Source organism: Dendrobates tinctorius, unplaced genomic scaffold (genome assembly GCF_039654945.1).
Source record: "Dendrobates tinctorius isolate UK_male_01 unplaced genomic scaffold, ASM3965494v1 ptg000072l, whole genome shotgun sequence".
NCBI classification, from domain to species: domain Eukaryota; kingdom Metazoa; phylum Chordata; class Amphibia; order Anura; family Dendrobatidae; genus Dendrobates; species Dendrobates tinctorius.
The window spans coordinates 1,447,207-1,468,301 of NW_027361740.1; positions in this window are offsets into that span (position 1 = coordinate 1,447,207).

Genomic DNA, 21,095 nt, shown 5'->3' on the forward strand with positions numbered 1-21,095 from the left:
GTGGTATAAAAGCCTCAAAAATTTGTTCAAATATTTATAGGTATTATATTGCTCACACATAGACTATTCTGCGGTCTGGAGAAAATTTTGTTGATTATATAATCCTCCAAAAACTTGCTCAAAATTTTATCTGTATTATATTGCTCACCCATAGACTGTTCCGTCATCTGGAGTACATTTCATTGGTCTATAACCCTGCAAAAACTTGTTAAAAATGTATCAATGTATTACTCATCCTTAGGGTATTATATCTTTTTGGGTACATTTTGTTCCTATTTAAAGCTCAAAATATGTTTGTGAAAAAATGTATTTGTATTAAATTTCTCATACATAAACTTTTATATATTATTGGTTAGATTTGAGTAGTATATGAACCTCAAAAATCTTGTGCAAACTTGTAATTGGTATTATATTGCTCATCCGTGGACTATTCCGTGGTCTGGAGTGCATTTTGCTGGTATATAACCCTCAAAAACATGTTTAAAATTTGTGATAATATTGTTCATCCATAGACTATTCCATGTAGTACATTTTGTTGATATATAACCTTCAAGAAAACTGTTCAAAATTTTCTTGGTATTATATTGCTCACCCATCCATTATTACATCTTCTTGGGTACATTTTGTTGCTTTGTGAGCCTCAAAAAAATTGTTCAAAAATGGATCTGAGGATAAATCTGGTGAGTCTTAATTTAGGCTCATAAGTGATCCCATTAGATTCAAATAACATTTGGCAGGCAGATAGCTCGTCTTCATGTGGAAAGTTTGAATACAGGGATTATATGTCGATGGTGGCTAAGATGGCACTCGAAGGCAGAGGACCTATTATAAATAACTTTTATAAAAGATTTGTGGTGTCCTGTAAATAGTTGGCTGTCTTCCTTACCAGCAGTTTAAGGACATTTTCTTCCCACCCTGAGATTTTCTCATTGAGTTTTCACACCCATGAGATGATTAGCCTTCCTTGGTTACCCGGCCTATTAATCTTGAAAATCATATGGAAAATTCCTATCTTGGGATTCTCAGGTATAAAGTCCAGAAGGTATGTGGAATCTTTGCACAGACCTCTGATGACTCTTTTCAACTCACTCATATACAGTGTGTCCGTAAAGTCATGGTGCACTTTTGACCAGTCACAGGAAAATATACAAGTATTCCACGATCCTTGGATCTGACGCTCTTAGACTTTTACTGTTGGGGTTATGTGAAGCAACATGTGTACCTTGAAAGTATCAATGACATTAATCACTTAAAACAGAGAATCACAGACATTATTCACTCTGTTATACCAGACGTCATTACCCGTGTGTGGCAAGAACTTCACTATCGTTTGGATATGTGTAGGGCAACAAATGGAGCCCACATCGAACTGCACTGAATAGATATGAAACTGGGAGAGTTTTTCTTTTATTCGGAGCAGATTTCACATTTCTATCGTTTTATGCTGCTTTCCAGTGACTGGTCAAAAGTGCACCATGACTTCACCGACACACTGTATTTTGGAGTTGGGTCATCCGCCAGTTTGGTGTAGTATCTTATGTCTGTCAGCTTTCTGTGTGCTTTTATAATGTAGGCAGTTGTATTTCTTTGGTATATACCACTCAAAAAACTTGTTCAAAATGTTACTGTTATTATATTGCTCATCCATAGACTATTCCATCGTCTGGAGTACATTTTGTGGGCATATAACTCTGAAAAAACTTGTTAAAAATATATCAGTATTATATTGCTCATCCATAGGGTATTACATATTCTTGGGTAGATTCTGATGGTATATAAGCCTCGAAAAACTTCTAAAAAATAGATCAATAAAATATAAATTGCTCATCCATAGACTTTTTCATATCCTTGGGTAGATTTTGTTGCTGTATAAGCCTCAAAAATTCAAAAATTCAAAAATTTATCCGTATAACATATTGCTCATCCATAGACTTTTACATATTCTTGGGTAGATTTAGTGATATAAGACTGAAAACACTTGTTAAAAAATTGATCGGTATAATATTGCTCACTCATAGACTATTCTGTGGTCTGAAGTACATTTTGTTGGTATATAACCCCCAAAAAACGTAAAACATGTATCGGTATTATATTGCTCATCCATACACTTTTACATACAGTATTCTTGAGTAAATTTAGTTGCTATTTAAGCCTCAAAAAATGGTTCAAAATTCTATCTGCATTATATTACTCACCAATGAACTATTCTGTGGTTTGGAGTACATTTCGTTGGTATATAAGCCTAAAAAAGCTTGCTCAAAATTTATTGGCATTATATAGTTCATCCATGCGGTATTACATCTTTTTGGACACAGTTTGTTGCTATATAAGCATCCAGACACTTGCTAAAAAATTGATTGGCATAATATATTGCTCATCCGTACAATTTTACATATTCTTGGGTATATATTGTTGCTATATAAGCCTCAAAAAACATGTTTAAAATTTTATCTGTATTATATTGCTCACCAATGAACTATTCCGTAGTCTGGAGTACATTTAGTTTGTATACAACCTTCAAAAAGCGTGTTCAAAACTTATCGGTATTATATTGCTCATCCATAGACTTTTACATATTCCTGGGTAAATTTTGTTGGTATATAAGCCTCAAAAATGTATTAAAAAATATATCGGTATTATATTACTCACTTGTAGACTATTCTGTGGTCTGGAGTCTATTTCCATGGTGTATAATCCTCAAAAGTGCATAGCCTTTATGCAGGGCCGGCGTTAGCGGCAGGCAGACCAGGCAGCTGCCTAGGGCCCCCGCTCCCCCCGGGCCCCCAGCTAGTGGCACATCACACAGCCACTATGAGGCCCTTGAGGCAGGGGACCCACCTGCCACCAGAGCCGACTCCCTCCGCCGCCACATTAAATTATACTGGCATCTGCTGGTACAGTTCAAAGCAATGATGGAGGCGAGCGCATCAGCTGACACTCCCTCTCCCATCATTCCCCGCTCTGCCTCTGACACTACGGGTGCTCAATGATGCCATCGCGCACTCACTGTGTGCCAAGCAGTGCAGGCTGAGACAGGAGCCGGGAGCAGCGTGGGCATGAGGAGAGGTTTAAATATAACAGGGAGTACTGGACTATGGGGCCATTCTTGGGGGGGTTATATGCCATGTGGTGCTGTGCTATATACCATATGGAGCTGTGCTATATACCATGTGGGTCTGTGCTATATACCATGTGGTGCTGTGCTATATACCATGTGGGGTTGTGCTATATACCATGTGTTGCTGTGCTATATACCATGTAGTGCTGTGCTATATACCATGTGGTGCTGTGCTATGTACCATGTGGTGCAGTGCTATGTACCATGTGGTGCTGTGCTATGTACCATGTGGTGCTGTGCTATATACCATGTTGGTCTGTGCTATATACCATGTGGGCTGTGCTATATACTATGCGGCTGTGTTATGTACTATGTGGCTGTGTTATATACCATGGGGGTACATCATATTCTATGGGGGAGGCTATGTTATATAATATGTGGGGCTACATTATATTCTATGAGGAGGTGGACTGTATTATATTCTATTCGGGGCTACACTATATTCTATGGGGGGCTGTATTATAATATATTCTATGGGGGGGTGATTGCATCATACTCTATGAGGGGGCTACATTATACTATATGAGGAGGCTACATTGTATTCTATGGAGGGCCACATTATATTCTGTGGGGGCTAGATTATATTGTATAGGGGCTTCATTATACTTTATGAGGTGGCTACAATATATTCTATTGGGGCTGCATTATACTATATGAGGAGGGCTACATTGTATTCTATGGAGGGGCTACATTATACTATATAAGGGGCTGCAATATATTCTATGGGGGCTGCATTATTCTCTATGAGAGGGCTGCCATATATTCTTTGGAGGGGCTGCATTATACTATATGAGGGGGGCTGCATTATATTCTATGGGGGGTTACATTATGTTCTGTGGGGTGGCTGCATTATACTATAAGAGGGGGGCTGCATTATATTCTATGGGGGGGTTACATTATATTGTATGGTGTGGCTGCATTATACTCTGTGGGGTGGCTGCATTATGCTCTATGGGGTGGCTGTATTATACTGTATTGAGGACTATGGGGAATACATTATACCATATGAAGAACTATGGGGTGCATTATACTATGGGGAGTGAATTTTACTATGTGGATGACTGGCGGTGCATTATACAATATGGAGCACTATGAGGAGTGTATTATACTATATGGAGGACTAAGCAGTGTATTTTAATATATGGAGGACTATGAGGAGTGTATTATATTATATGGAGGACTGAGTAGTATATTATACTATATGGAGGACTGAGTGTATTTTAATATATGGAGGGCTATGAGGAGTGTATTATACTATATGGAGGACTGAGGAGTGTATTATACTATATGGAGGACTATGGGGTACATTATATTATATGGAGGACTATAGGGAGTGTATTATACTATATGGAGGACTATGGGGCACATTATATTATATGGAGGACTATGGGGTGTAAACTGTAGGTGTGCTGCTGATAACATGATACTGTATGGGGATCTATTAGTGATCTATTAAGGTACTGTCACACTTAGCGATGCACCAGCAATCCCGACAACGATATGACCCGGTCAGGATCGCTGGTGCATCGCTAAGTGGTCGCTAGTGAGCTGCCAAACAGGCAGATCTCACCAGCGACATAGCAGCGGTTGGCGGTCGCTACTTATCTGTCAGACGAGGCGATGAAGATGTCCTCCCGCCCGCGTCCACGCGTCGCTCGACGCCACAGCAGGAAGCCCAGCAGGAAGCTGACGACGAGAAATGGCCCAGGCTGTTCTCGCGTGATCAGCGATAACCAGCGGGGGAGCCGGTCGGAGGTAAGAATCACACATAGTGATATCGCTAGCAATATCGCTGCTGCAACACAAAACCAGTGACGTTATAGCGATATTGCTAGCGAAATCGCTTAGTCTGATGGGCCCTTAAGTGATTGTTCTGTCCCCATCATTCTTTCTCAGATGGTGGAAAGAGGTCAGGAAACAAGTGTTGAACAACTTCAATATTGTCGATCACACTCATTTAGCGGCTTAACCCAGCGCATGTAACTACACCCGAAATGCTTCTGTGTGATGTGCAAAAAGTTAGCATTTGGGACCCCACTTTAAACTTTGCCTAGGGCCCCACTTTGCCTAAAACCGACCCTAACTTTATGAGTCTAGCATACCAATACATGACAATTTGAACAGATGGTGTATGAAGCCCTCATTTATGTCTAATGCAGGGTGTATCTGAGTCCCTAATTTTTTGGCATTTCTTGCTTCATAAATTCAACTGAAATTTTTTTTTTTTTAAAAATCAATTTAAGTTTACTTAAATTATATTTTTTTAAATGGTTTTTTTTTTTAAATGTTGCCTTGTATATAAGTAATTATATCGGAAAATTTGTTTCTTAACATTTTTTTTCCTGCAAAATGCAATTCTTCATCAGTTTGGAATATTTTATTGTCAATCCTTAAAGTGGAGTAAAAGTGTGACACGATTGTTCTCAACAGCGATCTGGAAGTCAATAATGCTGCCAGGGGTCTTTCCCATGGTGTTCTCCTTCTATTTAGCACTTTTCCCATCCATTTGCACATTTTCACTTACCACCAGACCTCTTTGTAGGATCTGCCAGAAAAAAGCTCAGCTTTCCCATTGACTCCTATTATACTCATTACATGAAACGAGGATGCAAGTATTAGGAATTTCTCGGTTTGAGCAATGAGCTCCCAATCATTTTAGTGCTTGCTCATCCCTAGTGGTGAACTGAATTCACACTTTTTCTATTTTTGTATAATACTAGTTTGAGTCATTGCTTATGGACATACCCAGTCATAATTTATCCCCAGTATAGTAGGTTTTTCTCTGTGTTACAGTTCTTTTTTGCTTATTCTCCATTTAGGTCTTGGAGATGACTATTTTAGCAGATTGGACAGAAGTTTAGTAAATACAGTGCTGCTCATGATTGTTGATATCCCTTCTTTTTTTCATAGTACAATATCGCCAGAAATCAATGGAAATGTACCAAAGTTATATCCTCAGTCATCCAAAGTAATACAACAATAAAACATTGTTTTTCAACTTACATGTTCCAATTTCAAAGAAGAAACAGAATAAACAGCATGTGCAGCAAAAAAGGCTCCCCTAATTAATACTTGGATGCACATCCTTTAGCATTGATGACAGCCTCCTAATTTATCTTGTATCCATCTATACGCTTCTTGCACTTCTCAGCTGGTATTTTCGCCAACTCTTCATTTGCAGTTTGTTCAAGCTCTTGAATGTTTGCAGGGTTCTTTTTCCCAATGGCAGATTTAAGCTCATCCCAAAGATTTTCAATGTGATTGAAGTCAGGACTCATTGCTGGCCATTTTAAAACAGTCCATTTTTCTTTTAAAACCATTCCTGTGTACTTTTTGATGTGTGCTTTTTGTCATTGTATTGCTGGAGGACCCATGATATTCGACTCAAACCAAGTTTTCTAACACTTGGTAGGACATTTCGCTCTAAAATCTCTTGATAATTCTCTGATTTCATGATTCCTGTGATATTGTCAAGGCCTCTAGTACCAGATGCAACAAAGCAACCCCACAGCATTATGGATTCTCCATCATGCTTAACTGTTGGTAGGGTGTTTGTTTCCTTATAAGCTTCATGGCGCTGTCTGTAAACAAATTTTTGCTTTGCATTGCCAAAAAACTCTATTTTGTTTCATCTGTCCACAGAACATTTTCCCAGAAGGATTGTGGTTAGTAAAGGTACTCTTTGGCCAAGATGAGTATTTCATTTTTGTCTTTTCTTCAGCAATTGTTTCTTCCTTGGTCTTTGCCCATAAAGCTCTGCTTGATTTAGTGTGCGGCGTATGATACTTGTTGAAACCATGACCCAAGACTGTTCCAGGTTGGTCTTCAGGTCTTTGGATACTTGACGTGGCGTTTTTCCATCATTCGCACCAACCTTCGAAGACATCTCTTGTCAATTTTCCTCCTTTCCACACATCTAGGGAGGTTCTTTATTGTACAATGCTTGGAAAATGTCTTAATAACAATAGGCACTGTTGAAACTGGGATACAAAGGTCTTTGAAGATGGCCTTATACCCTTTGGAAGTCTTGGGTGTGCTAATGATAGCAGTTCTGATGTTCTCAGACAGATCCCTTGTCTTCACTATTGTGACAAAGAAACAGTGACATTTTTTAAAACACTGAAGTCATCATTTGCTAATTCATGTCACATGGGCACCAACAATTAATCACAGTTGATTCTCATTTGAGATTTTTTGCACAGGCGTGTCAAAATGTGTTCCCATACTACAGTGTTTTTCAGACTAAAGGATGCATTTTTTTCCCAAAAAATTTTGGAGGAAAATGGGGGTGTGTCTTATATTTGCAATATACATTATTACAAATGCTGTGGCAGCAGGAGTTGGGTGATTCTGCGGCGGTCCTGGTCTGACGCTAAGAGGCGATGATCACACTCCCTTCCCAGGCTGGTGCAGCTGGTGCAGCAGGTGCGGCAGCTTCAACGGTGGTGCTCTGTGGTGCTGAGGGGCTCCGACGGCATTTTGTGAAAACCCAGAGGCTCTGCACATCCATTGCTGCGATGCGGTGGTCTCAGGGAAAATGGCCACCAGGGGCGGCGCATGCTGAGGTTGAGATCTCGGCAACAAGATCTCCTCCCGAGATCTCGTCTCCCGAGATCTCAATCTGCTGCAATGCGGTGGCCTCCGGCAAAATGGCTGTGGGGGGCGGAGCATGCTCAGGTTGAGATCTCGGCATGATTTCTGAGCATGTGCCGCCCTGGTGGCCAATGCATCACAGCAATGGATATGTGAGGCCTCTGGACTTTCACAAGATGCTGGTGGAGCCCCTTGCACCACAGAGCACCACCGCCGAACCTGCCGCACCTGCCACACCAGCCTGGGATGGGATTACCTGGAGGCCACCACATCGCAGAAGTGGATATGTTGGGCCTCCAGGCTTTCACAAGATGCCGGCGGAGCCCCAAGCACCACCGCTGAATCTGCCACACCAGCCTAGGGTGGGAGTCATGTCACCGGACCACCAAACACCCCCTGTGACCCCACTCCACCAGTGCAGCTGATCCCCCCTGGGTAAGCTGAATTGGGACTGTAAGATGGTCCCCCATTTGATACATTAATTTTTTTTCCCTATTTTCCTTCTGAAAATTTGGGATACGTCTTATAGTCTGGTAAGTCTTATAGTCCGAAAAATACGGTAATTTAATGTAAAGGGTGCCAATACCAGTGTCACAGCAAGTTTTAGATTTTTCAACTTTTCCCTCCTATTGTTTTTGCTTTCGATTGTATCATTTGCTCTTTGGTATTTAACACAAGTGCTCTATACAAAAAAAACGGTTTCACTTGATTCTTTTTTTCAGGAGATATTCCACATTATGAGCTTAAACTTTATGGGTGCCAATTACTGTTAGCAGGACATTACATAGATAGCCATTGGAAAAAAATATTTAACCACTTGTTTTACAAACTTCTCCAATCTACAAAAATGAGAAATGTGAAAAATGGGACTATAATTACATTAATGATAATGCAAAATGCTAGTTATCCTTCAAATAAAATAGAAGCTAATAGTAAATACAGTTGTACACAAAATACAGGGCTTTATGGGCTTACCCTCTCTTAAAGTGATTATCCACTTTCAGGAACTCCGGTAATTAGGTGCGATTTGTTATGAAAAACTAGAATGCGCTTTTTTACCATCTCTTGGTACACTGGAAAAACTCCACTGCTGCTCCCGGTGTCTGCTGTTGGCTGTGACACTGATGTCACATGGACAGCGTGGTGGCCAATCGCCGAGTTCAGCAGCTCTGGCCATGTAGACGGATTGTCCCACTCAGATCCGCTGAGCTCAGTGTCTGGCTCCTGCACTGTCAACGTGGTGTAACCTCTGCGGTCAGTACCAGACACAGGGAGAAGCTGCGGACAATCTCCTTTGCCCAGTGATCGGTGAGGAAAGTACAGTTTGTCTTTTTTTATAACAAACTGCACTCAGGCACTGGAATTTTCTGAAAGGGGAAAACCCAATTAAGTAAAATATTAATATGTGCAGACACTGATATGAATGGAAATTGTGTGTCCACATACTTTGCAGTACATAAGTATATTTTATTAGCTTGGTAATATCACGGTAAATGCTTACATAACTAAATGAGTAATAAAAATACCATCTAGAATATGTACGAATGAATATGTATAAATTATATAGCAGCATGTTTCTGTTGAAGGAAAAATAAATACAGCTGAGCATGTACATTGTTTAATATCTATGAATAGTTTTACATAAATATATAAATAGCATATACTGTAGAATAAAGAAGTGACAATAAATGCTGATGGTCAGGGGAAGTTTCAGAACTAGCATGCAACAAAGCTCAAGACCAAATATAATGGGTGAGTGTCATCCCTGGCTCAGGCTCATGTGCACCACCATGCTACAGGAAAATGGGGGTCCTCACTCGTGTCTGCTGCTGTTACCTTGGCAATAAGCCTCTGCAGACCGCACACTGGCGCTTTACATGGCAGGCCGCAATTCAAATTGTGGTGAAATTGCAAAAAAAGTGCAATTCCATATTTGTTTTTGGGAATTTTTTTATATCATGTTCACTAAATGCTGAAACTGACAAGCAATTATGATTCTCCAGGTCATTACGAATTTTAGATACCGAAGTTGTCTAGGTTCTTTTTTATCTAAGTGGAAAAAAAATCCAAAGTTTGCAAAAAAAAAAAAAATTGAGTCATTTTCTGAGACATGTAGCGTCTCCATTTTTCGTGATCTGGGTCTGGGTTAGGGCTTATTTTTTGTGTCAAACTTGTTTTTAATGATGCCATTTTAAGGTAGATACCATGTTTTGATGCAATGTTGCGGCGACCAAAAAAACATAATTCTGGGGGTTTGATTTTTTTCTTGTTACCTCATTTTCCGATCAGATTAATTATTTTTATATATTGATAGATCTGGCGATTCTGAATGTGGCAATACCAAATATGTGGTTTTTTTATTGTTTTATTTTGAATGGGGCAAAAGGGAAGTGATTTAAACTTATATATATTTTTTAATATTTTAAAAAAAAATTTTTTTTACTTGTCACTGACTTCAATAGTCTCTATGGGAGACTAGAAGCTGTGATTATCCAATTGCCTGTGCTGCACATAGCAGGGCATCAGCACTTATAGCTATCCTGCAATGACAACCACAGGGGTCTCCTGTAGACCCCAGGCTGTCATGCCAATCCAGTGATGACCCGCGCTCATGTGACACTGGCACCGATGGACGGAACCAATGATGCACTTCCTGCGCTACCATGTTAAATGCCGCTGTTAAATATTGACAATGGGGGAGGCAGCACTAAAAGTGCCTAGGGCAGCATAAACTCTAAATACGGCCCTGCCTCTATCAGAAACCACACTCAAAGGCACGCCATGCAGCAGTACACCATGCTCAACAAACAAATATGCATGGAGCTGGTAGGAATGCAAATGCAATAATGAGGCAAATGAGAATACAGACAAAGAAATATAGTGCAAAATATGAGCCTAAAGTGCGTAAGTGTATAACAGTGACAAATTGATTCAAATGCTTGGATGGAAAATTGCAAGTAAATAGTATAGCAAGGTATATAGTTATATATTGTATCACAGGTAAGAAAAAATAGGAATCAAGTAAAGAGCATGTGCATATAGCAGGTAGTAGAATTGTGGTACATATATATGCGGATAGTTTTAGTCTGTTTCTAAGGCTAGTTTCACACTAGCGCCATTTTGCACAGCGTTTTGTGCGCACTTGAAATGCACTGAAAAACGCTTGCAAATGCTTGTCAATGCAGTGATTTTTTGACGCATTAGCGTGCACATGACGACAAAAAAATGCAGCGTTTGTATGTGTTTTTGCATGCGTTTGCGTTTTTTATGTGCATACGTTGTCTAGGTGTCACACTTCACAGGATGAAAATCGTTGCAAAATTCTTGAAATAGACTCCACCAATGGGACACCATTGGGCGTGTCTCATGGGAAATCTTTATATGTACCCTGTTTACAGCTCAATTCTTCAGATTTGCTTGCTTTTTCCTTTGTCAACATGGATCTGCGCTGGAAGAGTTTTCACTTCAACTTTGATCTGGATATTGCGCTGGCTCAGGCTTTTGCATTTGCTTGCCAGCAACAAAGGGAGAGAGAGAGACAGCAAAGACAGCAGCGGCGGCGTTTGTGGATACATCTGAATGTTGAACTCCGGGAGAGCCGTGGAGCGTACCACACCCTCTACAGCGAGCTCCCGGAGAAATTTAGTGACTATACCCAGATTTCCCATGAAAGCTTCAGGGATTTGCTTGCTCGTGTCCAAGAAGCCATCCAGAGACAGGACACACAGCTCCGTCGTGCGATTCCTCTGGAGGAACGGCTCCTGGTCACATTAAGGCCATGTAATATTCCATAGCATGCAGAATTCTTGTTCTGCCATGTAGCAAACAAAAGCATGCAGAATTATTGTCCTGCCATGTAGTAAACAAAAGCCTGCAGAATTCATGTTATGCCATGTAGTTTGTTTTTTTTGTTCAAAAAACCATATACATAAATATTAATTTATGTTCTTTCTCGGTTTCACAGATTCCTGGCTACTGGAGAGACCCTCTATTCACTCCATTTCTAGTACCGGATTGAATCTCCACCTTGTCTGGAATAGTTGCAGACACCTGCTGGGCTTTGTGGGACGTTCTCTGTCCTGAATTTATGCCCCTGCCCACTGCCGAAAGGTGGATGGAAATTGCTGCAAAATTCTGAACAGTCCGCAATTTTCCCAACTGCTTGGGAGCGGTGGATGGGAAACACATCCGGATAATCAAACCCAAAAGAACAGGTTTGGAGTACTACAACTACAAAAAGTACTTTTCTACAGTACTCATGGCCATTGCGGATGCAGACTGTGTGTTTGTTGCAGTGGACATTGGGTCCTTTGGCCTTGGGAATGACTCCCAGGCTTTTAAGAACTCGGACATGGGCCGGAGGTTGTATGGCAACCATTTCAATTTCCCCATGCCACGGCCTCTTACCAACACCGAAGGTCTGCCACAGCCATTTGAAATGGTTGTGGATGAGGCCTTTCAAATGTGCTAAAACCTGCTTAAATCCTACTCCAGTGGGGACTTGGACCACACAAAAAAAATCTTTACTTACAGACTGACCAGGGCACGAAGAACTGTAGAGTGTGCCTTTGGTATTCTTGTCTCCAGATGGCGCATTCTCGCCACAGCCATTAATCTGAAACTGGAAACAGTGGATGAGGTGGTGAAGGTGTGTGTGGTTCTTCATAATTTTGTGATGGCTAAAGAGCACCTGAACTTTGAACTAGATGAACCAGCTGCAAACCCATTGCCTGAATTCAATCAGCACCCTCTCTGGTCATCCATTGAAGTTGGCCAAATGAGGGACCAATTTGCGGCCTACTTTATCTCAGATGTAGGATGGGTGGAGTGGCAAGATCAAATTGTGTAAAGATTTTTTCTTGTGTGTATGTTAATAAAGAAACAGTTTTGATACCTGTACCGAGTGCACTCTGTTTTTATACACTCCAATACAATAATCAACTGCCCAGGTGTACCAGTGAATTCATGATGCTGTGTTTTGTGCATCATGAATTTACTAGTACTCCTGACCAGGTGACTATACATACACACACACAAGTTGTATGACCTTTATCATCTCTCCAGTTTGTGTTCAATTTGCAGCGACAGTGGAGATAATACAACTAATATTTGTGTCACCTGGACTGATGTTACAAATAGTGACTGGAGTATGCACTAGCATCCTTCACTAGAGATGAGCAACTTTGCCTTTCTTAGGGTCGAGTCGGGTTTCATGAAACCCGACTTTGGCAAAAGTTGGGTCGAACGAAATCGGCCGACAATAGGGAAAAGTCGGAGGCCGACTGAAACACGAAACCCAATGCAAGTCAATGGGGAAGCAAAGTCGGCAGGTAGTGGAGGACAGTAAAGACACCTACAGTGCCCATTTCAATGCCAATACGGCACAGAAATATAGGTATAGTACAATGACAAATACTTCACTGCTTACATGACATGACTGATCTATTTTAAATTGTACAATAGCTCAAAAAAAGGACAGTATATTACTCCATACAGTATTATGGCCACCACATTGTGCGCCATACAAAATAATGAGCCCCATATATTTCTCCATACAGAATAATTGGTCACATATAATATTCCATACAGTATATGATGAGCTCCACATAATGCTACAGTATATGATGGTCCCCATGGACGATGCTCCAGTGTGTTATGGGCCCAAATAATGCTCCATATATAATGGGCCCCATTTCTAATGCTCCAGTGTATAATGTGCCCCATAGATGCTGCTCCAGTGTCTGATCTGCCCCATTTAGAATGCTCCAGTATATGATGGGCCCCATGGATGATGCTGCAGTGTCTTATGGGCCAAAATAATGCTCCATATATAATGGGTTCCATTTCTAATGCTCCAGTGTATAATGGGCCCCATAAATGCTGCTCCAGAGTCTGATGTCCCCCATTTGGAATGCTCCAGTATATGATGGGCCCCATGGATGATGCTCCAGTGTCTTATGGGCCCAAATAATGCTCCATATATAATGTGCTCCATTTCTAATGCTCCAGTGTATGATGGGCCCCGTAAATGCTGCTCCAGTGTCTGATGTCCCCCATTTGGAATGCTCCAGTATATGATGGGCCCCATTTTTAATGAACCCAGGCATGGTATGTGAAAAGAGCTCCATGGAGTAATCTGAAGTGTGTGCTGCCACATCATAAACATTTGGTGTGGGTGAAGGACACAAGTGAAGGTGTTTGCTCCTGACCAGAATCCTGCACTGACGACTCAGGGCTTGCATTTTTTGAAACTTCAGAAGAGGAGGCGATAGAGCTGGAGGCTGTTTCAGCAATCTAAGCCAAAAACAGTTCCTGATACTCTGGCTTCAAAAGCAGTCTACCTACTCCCAAAAAAGGGAGCCTTACAGGCCTTCTAGAGCTAGACCATGATGCAGGCTCAACACCTCTTGCCTTAGCTGCTATTGTGTTTTTGGCACTACCAGCAGATACACCACCATCACCATCAGTACCAGGTGGCCCCCCATGCCCACGTCTGCGTCTTCTTCCACCATACTTCCTCATGTTTTGGAAAATGGACCCAAAATACCAGCTGATATATGGTACTGTATCAGAAGCGTACAGCTCTATACAGTCTAGGGATAACAGTAAATCTCCTTATATATTTCATGAGTCATACTCAGATGCTCACAGGCTCAGTATGGATTACACAATAAAATAAAAAGTTGAAAAAGGGTACAGTATCACCAGATACCAGGTATATATAATATAGTGTAAACATTCTGAATCTCCGTATATATTTCAGGAGGCAGACACAAACGCTCTCAGGCCCAGTATGGAGTACACAAGAATATGAAAAGCTGTAAATGGGTAATGTAACACAAACATACAGCTGTATACAGTGTTGGGGTAATCTTAAATCTCCAAATATATTTCCGGAGTAACAGACAGACGTTCATAGTCTCATTATGGATTACACCAGAATATAAATAGCAAAAAAGGTTACTGTATAAGAAGCGTACAGCGGTATACAGTGTTGGCCAAATTTGAAATCTTGGTATATATTTCCGGAGTCACCCCCAGACGCTCACTCAGTCTGGGTTTGACCATAATAAAAAATGTTGTAAAAAAGGTACTGGATAACAAGATAGCAAGTATACATATTATAGGGTACAACTGAAATCTCCGTATACATAGTCCCGTAGTCACTCTCAGACGCTTACTCAGTATGGATTTGACCATAATGCTAAATGTCGAACAAAGGTACTATATAACAAGATACAAGCTGTATCGAGTATAGGGTAAAAATTGGTATCTCTGATTCACCGTATATATAGAAGGCATAAACCACACATGCTCGCTCACTATGGATGATACCCAGGATTGAGAGTCCTCAGTAGTTGATACCTTTTAATGGCTAACTGAAAAGATGGTAATACATTGCAAGCTTTCGAGACTACTCAGGTCTCTTCATCAGGCTAGACTAATACAAAATCTGAAGTCACATATTTATGCACAATACAGCACAGAAAAAATGCGGCTAACACGGTACAAAGATATACATCTTTCCTGTATGGATGATACCGTAATACAAAATTTTGAACAAAGGTACTGTATCAGCACATACCAGGTGTATCCAGTCTAGGGGTAATTGTACATTTCTGTCCATACTTCCGGAGTCAGACACAGATACTCACAGGCTCAGTATGTATCACACGAGAATTTAAAAAGTAGAAAAAGGGAAAGGTATTTGAAGCGTACACCAGTATACAGTGTTGTGGCACTTTTAAATCTTCGTATATATTTCAATCTCAGTAAGCCAGTCCAGACTCTCTGCTACTGGAAACTACATGGATACAAGCACAGACGGAAAGTCGAGTGTATGCAGAAATTTGGGAATTACTCATCGCGGGAAAACCTCCCGGTAGATGTTGCAGAGGCGATGCAGACCCTCAATTACTGTGCTGTGGAGACAGCGAAAACAGTTCTTTGTGAAGAAAGGACAGCTTTATCGCAGTAGCGTGGATCACATCACCGTTACTCGTCTCCATCAAATTGTGATCACAGGGAGAGATGTAGACATGGTCCTCACTGCCTATCATGATATGTCTGGTCTTTTTGGAGTGCAAAAGACAAAAGCCACAGGCCGTAGGCGATTCTATTGGATTGGCATGAGAGGAGACATTGAAAAATGGTGGCAGGAATGTCAACGGCACTTGCCAGGGTGCGCCAGGTGTTGACCCCAGCCTTTGGGGGGGTGGGCAGCCCAATTAGGGAGGTTTAAAAAATGGCATATGTTGATGTGTAGGCTGGACATTCAGCAGCTGCAAACGGCAGAAATGGGCAAGTCCGAAGAAGAGGAGGACAAAAGCGAGGTAGTTTTCTGGCAACCTATGTGTCATCAGGGGAAGGTGGGACAAAATCCTTTGAAACCCATGCATGGTTCATTTTAATGAAGGTTAGATCATCAACATTTTGGGTCGACAGACGGGTCGTTTTTTCTGTCAGGATTGATCCAGCAGCACTGAATACTCTTTCAGATAACACACTAGCAGCAGGGCAAGCGAGCTCCTGTAAGGCAAATTGTGCCAATTCAGGCCAGGTGTCCAGTTTAGAGGCCCAATAGTCAAAGGGGAATGAACTGTGAGGGAGAACATTGATATGGGAGAAGTAGTTTGTAACCATAGTTGACAACTGCTGTCTCCTGTCACTTTTAATCGATGCAGTACTACCAGTCGTGTGAGCGGTACTTGAGAAATCAGTCCACAACATGGTCATGAAACCCCTGTCTCCAACGCCACTTCGGCTGTGTGCACCACGAACACCTCTTCCATTGTGCCCCCTACGGCTCGTGGGAGAACCAGCAGCGCTGCTGTGTGCTGGGAAAGCCTCAAACAAACGGTTTACCAGAGTTGCTTGTTTGATAGCCAATATTATCTCTAGATTCTCCTATGGCATGATGTTGTGTAATTTGCCTTTGTAGCTGGGATCGAGGATGCTGGCCAGCCAGTAGTCATCATCCTTCATCATTTTGGCAATGAGGGGGTCCGTTTTTAGGCTCTGCAAGGCATAATCACACATGTGGGCCAATGTTCCAGGTGTCAATAATGCACTGCCATTGCTGGGTGGAGGAGCACTTTCTGGCAATCCACATCCCTACAGTCACGCACAAACCCTGTACCTGACCTTGCCACACCAATATTTTCTCTTGCCCCCTGAGAAGAATCCTCCTGCCCAAAATAATCATCCCCCTCATCCTCCTCCTCCTCCTCTTCCTCTTCTTCCTCCACCTCATCCAGGACAGTTCCCTGACCAGACAATGGCTGACTGTCAGCAAGGCTTTACTCCTCTTCCTCCTCCTCCTGTTCCTCCTCCGCTGCAGACACCTGGCTTAATGTGCATCAAACTTTGCATGAGAAGACGCATAAGTGGGATGCTCATGCTTATGATGGCGTCGTCTGCGCTTACCAGCTGTGTGCATTCCTCAAAACACTGAAGGACTTTACAGAGGTCTTTCAGCTTTGACCACTGCACACCCGACAATTCCATGTCTTCCCTCAAACTGCCTGCCCGTGTATCCTCCCACAAATGCATTACAGCCTGCCTCTGTTCGCACAGCCTCTCAACCATGTGCAGGGTGGAGTTCCACCTTGTGCAACGTCTGTGATTAGGCGGTGCTTGGGAAGGTGGAACAATCGCTGCAGCTTCTGCATACCACTGGCGTGTACGACCGAGCGACGGATGTGCGTGCACAGTCTTCGCTCCTTATGGAGCAGGGATGTTAACTCCGGATAATTATTAAGGACTCACTGCACCACCAGGTTCAAAGTGTGAGCCAGGCAAGGTATGTGTGTGAGTTTTGCAAGGGCTATGGCTGCCACAAAATTACGGCCGTTATCACTGACTACCTTGCTTGGCTCAAGATGTAGACTGCCCAGCCATCACTCAGTTTGTCACTGCAAGTAGTCGGCCAGTACCTCCGCGGTGTGTCTGTTGTCGCCCAAAGACATCATCTTAAACACAGCCTGCTGACGCTTACCACTAGCTGTTCGACAGTGGGACACCTCGTGTGCAACACTGCCAGCTGCGGATGGAGTGCTCGTGCGACTGCGCTCTGTGGATGAGCTTTCGCCTATGGAGGAGGAGGGTCGAAAGCCTACAGCCAACTGTTTCCTATACCGTGGGCTAGGCAGCACTGTTCCACCGCCGCTGTCCCCTGTGGAGCCTGCATCCACCACATTAACCCAGTGCGCAGTGATGGACACGTAACGGCCCTGGCCATGCCTACTGAACCATGCATCTGTTGTGAGGTGCACCTTTCTACGCACTGATTGCTTGAGTGCATGGACAATGCGGTCTTTCACATGCAGGTAGAGGGCTGGGATGGCTTTTTGAGAAAAGAAGTGCCGACTGGGTAGGTCATAGCGTGGGACTGCGTAGGCCATGAGCTCGCGGAAAGGTTCGCTTTCAACCAAACGGTAGGGCATCATCTCTAATGGGATTAGTTTGGCAATGTAGGCGTTCAAGCACAGTGTACGCGGATGAGAGGATGAGTACTTTCTTGTCTTACTCAGAGTGTATGGTAGAGTGAGCTGGACTGGAGAGCTGCATATGGGGGAAGTAGCGGTGGACCGGACGGAGTGAGAGGTGGTTGGTGATGGTATTGGTGGCCTAGAAAATGGGAGACATTTATTAGCATCCTGAATAGGACCTGTGCACAATATATACCGTATGGGAATAAACATGCTAGAAATAGGAGGAAACCACTATGGCTAAATAGAGCTGTAAAGGGTGCAATAAGAGATAAAAATATAGCATTTAGAGAATTAAATCAAGTAGGTAGTGATGAGGCATTAAATAAATACAGAAAATTAAATAAATTCTGTAAAAAGCAAATCAATTAGCAAAGATTGAGACAGAGAGACTCATTGCCAGAGAAAGTAAAAATAATCCCAAAATATTCTTAAAAATAGTCTGGGTGAAATGGTGGATGAGCATGAGGAAAAAGCCAATATGCTAAATGACCTTTTTTCAACAGTATTTACACAAGAAAATCCCATGACAGATAACATGATCAGGGATAAAAATTCTCCATTAAATGTCACCTGCTTAACCCAGCAGGAAGTACGGCGGCATCTAAAAATCACTAAAATGGACAAATCCCCGGGCCCGGATGGGATACACCCCCGAGTACTGCAGGAATTAAGCACAGTCACAGATAGACCATTATTTTTAATCTTTAAAGATTCCATAATAACAGGGTCTGTACCACAGGACTGGCGTATAGCAAATGTGGTGCCAATATTCTAAAAAGGGACAAAAACTGAACTTGGAAATTATAGGCCAGTAAGTTTAACCTCAACTGTGGGTAAAATCCTGGAGGGTTTTCTAAGAGATACTATACTGGAGTATCAGGAGAAGAATAACCTTATGATCCAATATCAACATGGGTTTACAAGGGACCGTTCCTGTCAGAGTAATCTGATAAGCTTTTATGAAGAGGTAAGTTCCGGACTGGACCAAGGGAATGCAGTGGACGTGGTGTACATGGACTTTTCAAAAGCTTTTGATACGGTGCCACACAAAAGGTTGATACATAAAATGAGAACAATGGGGATAGGGGAAAATATGTGTAGGTGGGATAAGAGCTGGCTCAGGGATAGGAAACAAAGGGTGGTTATTAATGGAGCACACTCGGACTGGGTCACAGTTAGCAGTGGGGTACCACAGGGGTCAGTTTTGGGCCCGCTTCTTTTTAACATATTTATTAATGACCTTGAAGGGGGCATAGAGAGTAGAATTTCAATATTTGCAGATGACACTAAACTCTGCAGGGTAATCAATACAGAGGAGGACAATTTTATATTACAGGAGGATTTATGTAAACTAGAAGCTTGGGCTGATAAATGGCAAATGAGCTTTAATGGGGATAAATGTAAGGTCATGCACTTGGGTAGAACGGACAAGATGTATAATTATGTGCTTAATTGTAAAACACTGGGCAAAACAGTCACTGAAAAAGACCTGGGTGTATGGGTGGATGACAAATTCACATTTAGTGGCCATTGTCAGGCAGCTGCTGCAAAGGCAAATAAAATAATGGGATGCATTAAAAGAGGCATAGATGCTCATGAGGAGAACATAATTTTACCTCTATATAAGTCACTAGTGCGACCACACTTAGAATACTGTGTACAGTTCTGGTCTCCGGTGTATAAGAAAGACATAGCTAAACTGGAGCGGGTGCAGAGAAGAGCGACCAAGGTTATTAGGGAACTAGGGGGTCTGCAATACCAAGACAGGTTATTACACTTGGGGTTATTTAGTTTGGAGAATCGAAGGCTTAGGGGTGATCTTATTACAATGTATAAATATATGCGGGGACAATACCAAGACCTTTCTAATGATCTTTTGACTCTTAGACCTGTGACGGGGACAAGGGGGCATCCTCTACGTCTGGAAGAAAGAAGGCATACTCACAGATGCGGATTCTTTACTGTAAGAGCAGTGAGACTATGGAACTCTCTGCCATATGATGTTGTAATGAGTGATTCCCTACTAAAATTTAAGAAGGGACTGGATGCCTTTCTTGAAAAGTATAATATCACAGGGTATATACACTAGTTTCCTTAATAGTGCGTTGATCCAGGGAGCTAGTCTGATTGCCGTATATGGAGTCGGGAAGGAATTTTTTTTCCCCAATGTGAAGCTTACTGTTTGCCACATGGGTTTTTTTGCCTTCCTCTGGATCAACATGTTAGGGCAAGTTAGGATAGGCTATGGGTTGAACAAGATGGACTTAAAGTCTCCCTTCAACCTTAATAACTATGTTACTATGTTAGATTCAGTGTTGCTAAATCATTGTGATTCCCTGAGTGCTTTGGCCTTGCGATAACACCTCAATATTTAATGCTGGTGGTGTGCTTAATGGTGGCGGTGGTCTTACAGTGGGGGAAGGGATGGAGCGTTGCTGGCTACCTTCAGTTGGAGCAGGTGCACATGTGCTACCTGAGGTTTTGTAGTCCATCCACGGTTGCAAGTGCATGTTGGTTAAATGTCTACGCATGCAAATGGTATTCAAAATTCTGAGTTGTTTACCTCAGCTAAAGGTCCTTCCACACTTCTTACAGGTAACCTGTAAGGATTTTGGACAAAGAAGTGCCACACTGTACTCTTCCTACTATGGTATACATTTTCTGGCCTTGCACGCTGTGCTAAGTTGACCGTCTGGCCAAGCTGTCCTGCAACCCTTTTAGTTTTTGGTCCACGTTTTTGAACAGTGACGGGCCTGCCAGATAACTGCTGCTGCGATGTCAATGCCTGCTGCGAATCCTTCTCCTTATCTGAACTACTGCCAGCGCCACTCTCCTCCCCCAATGGATGCCAATCCGGGTCAAGAACTGGGTCATCCATCACCTCCTCTTCA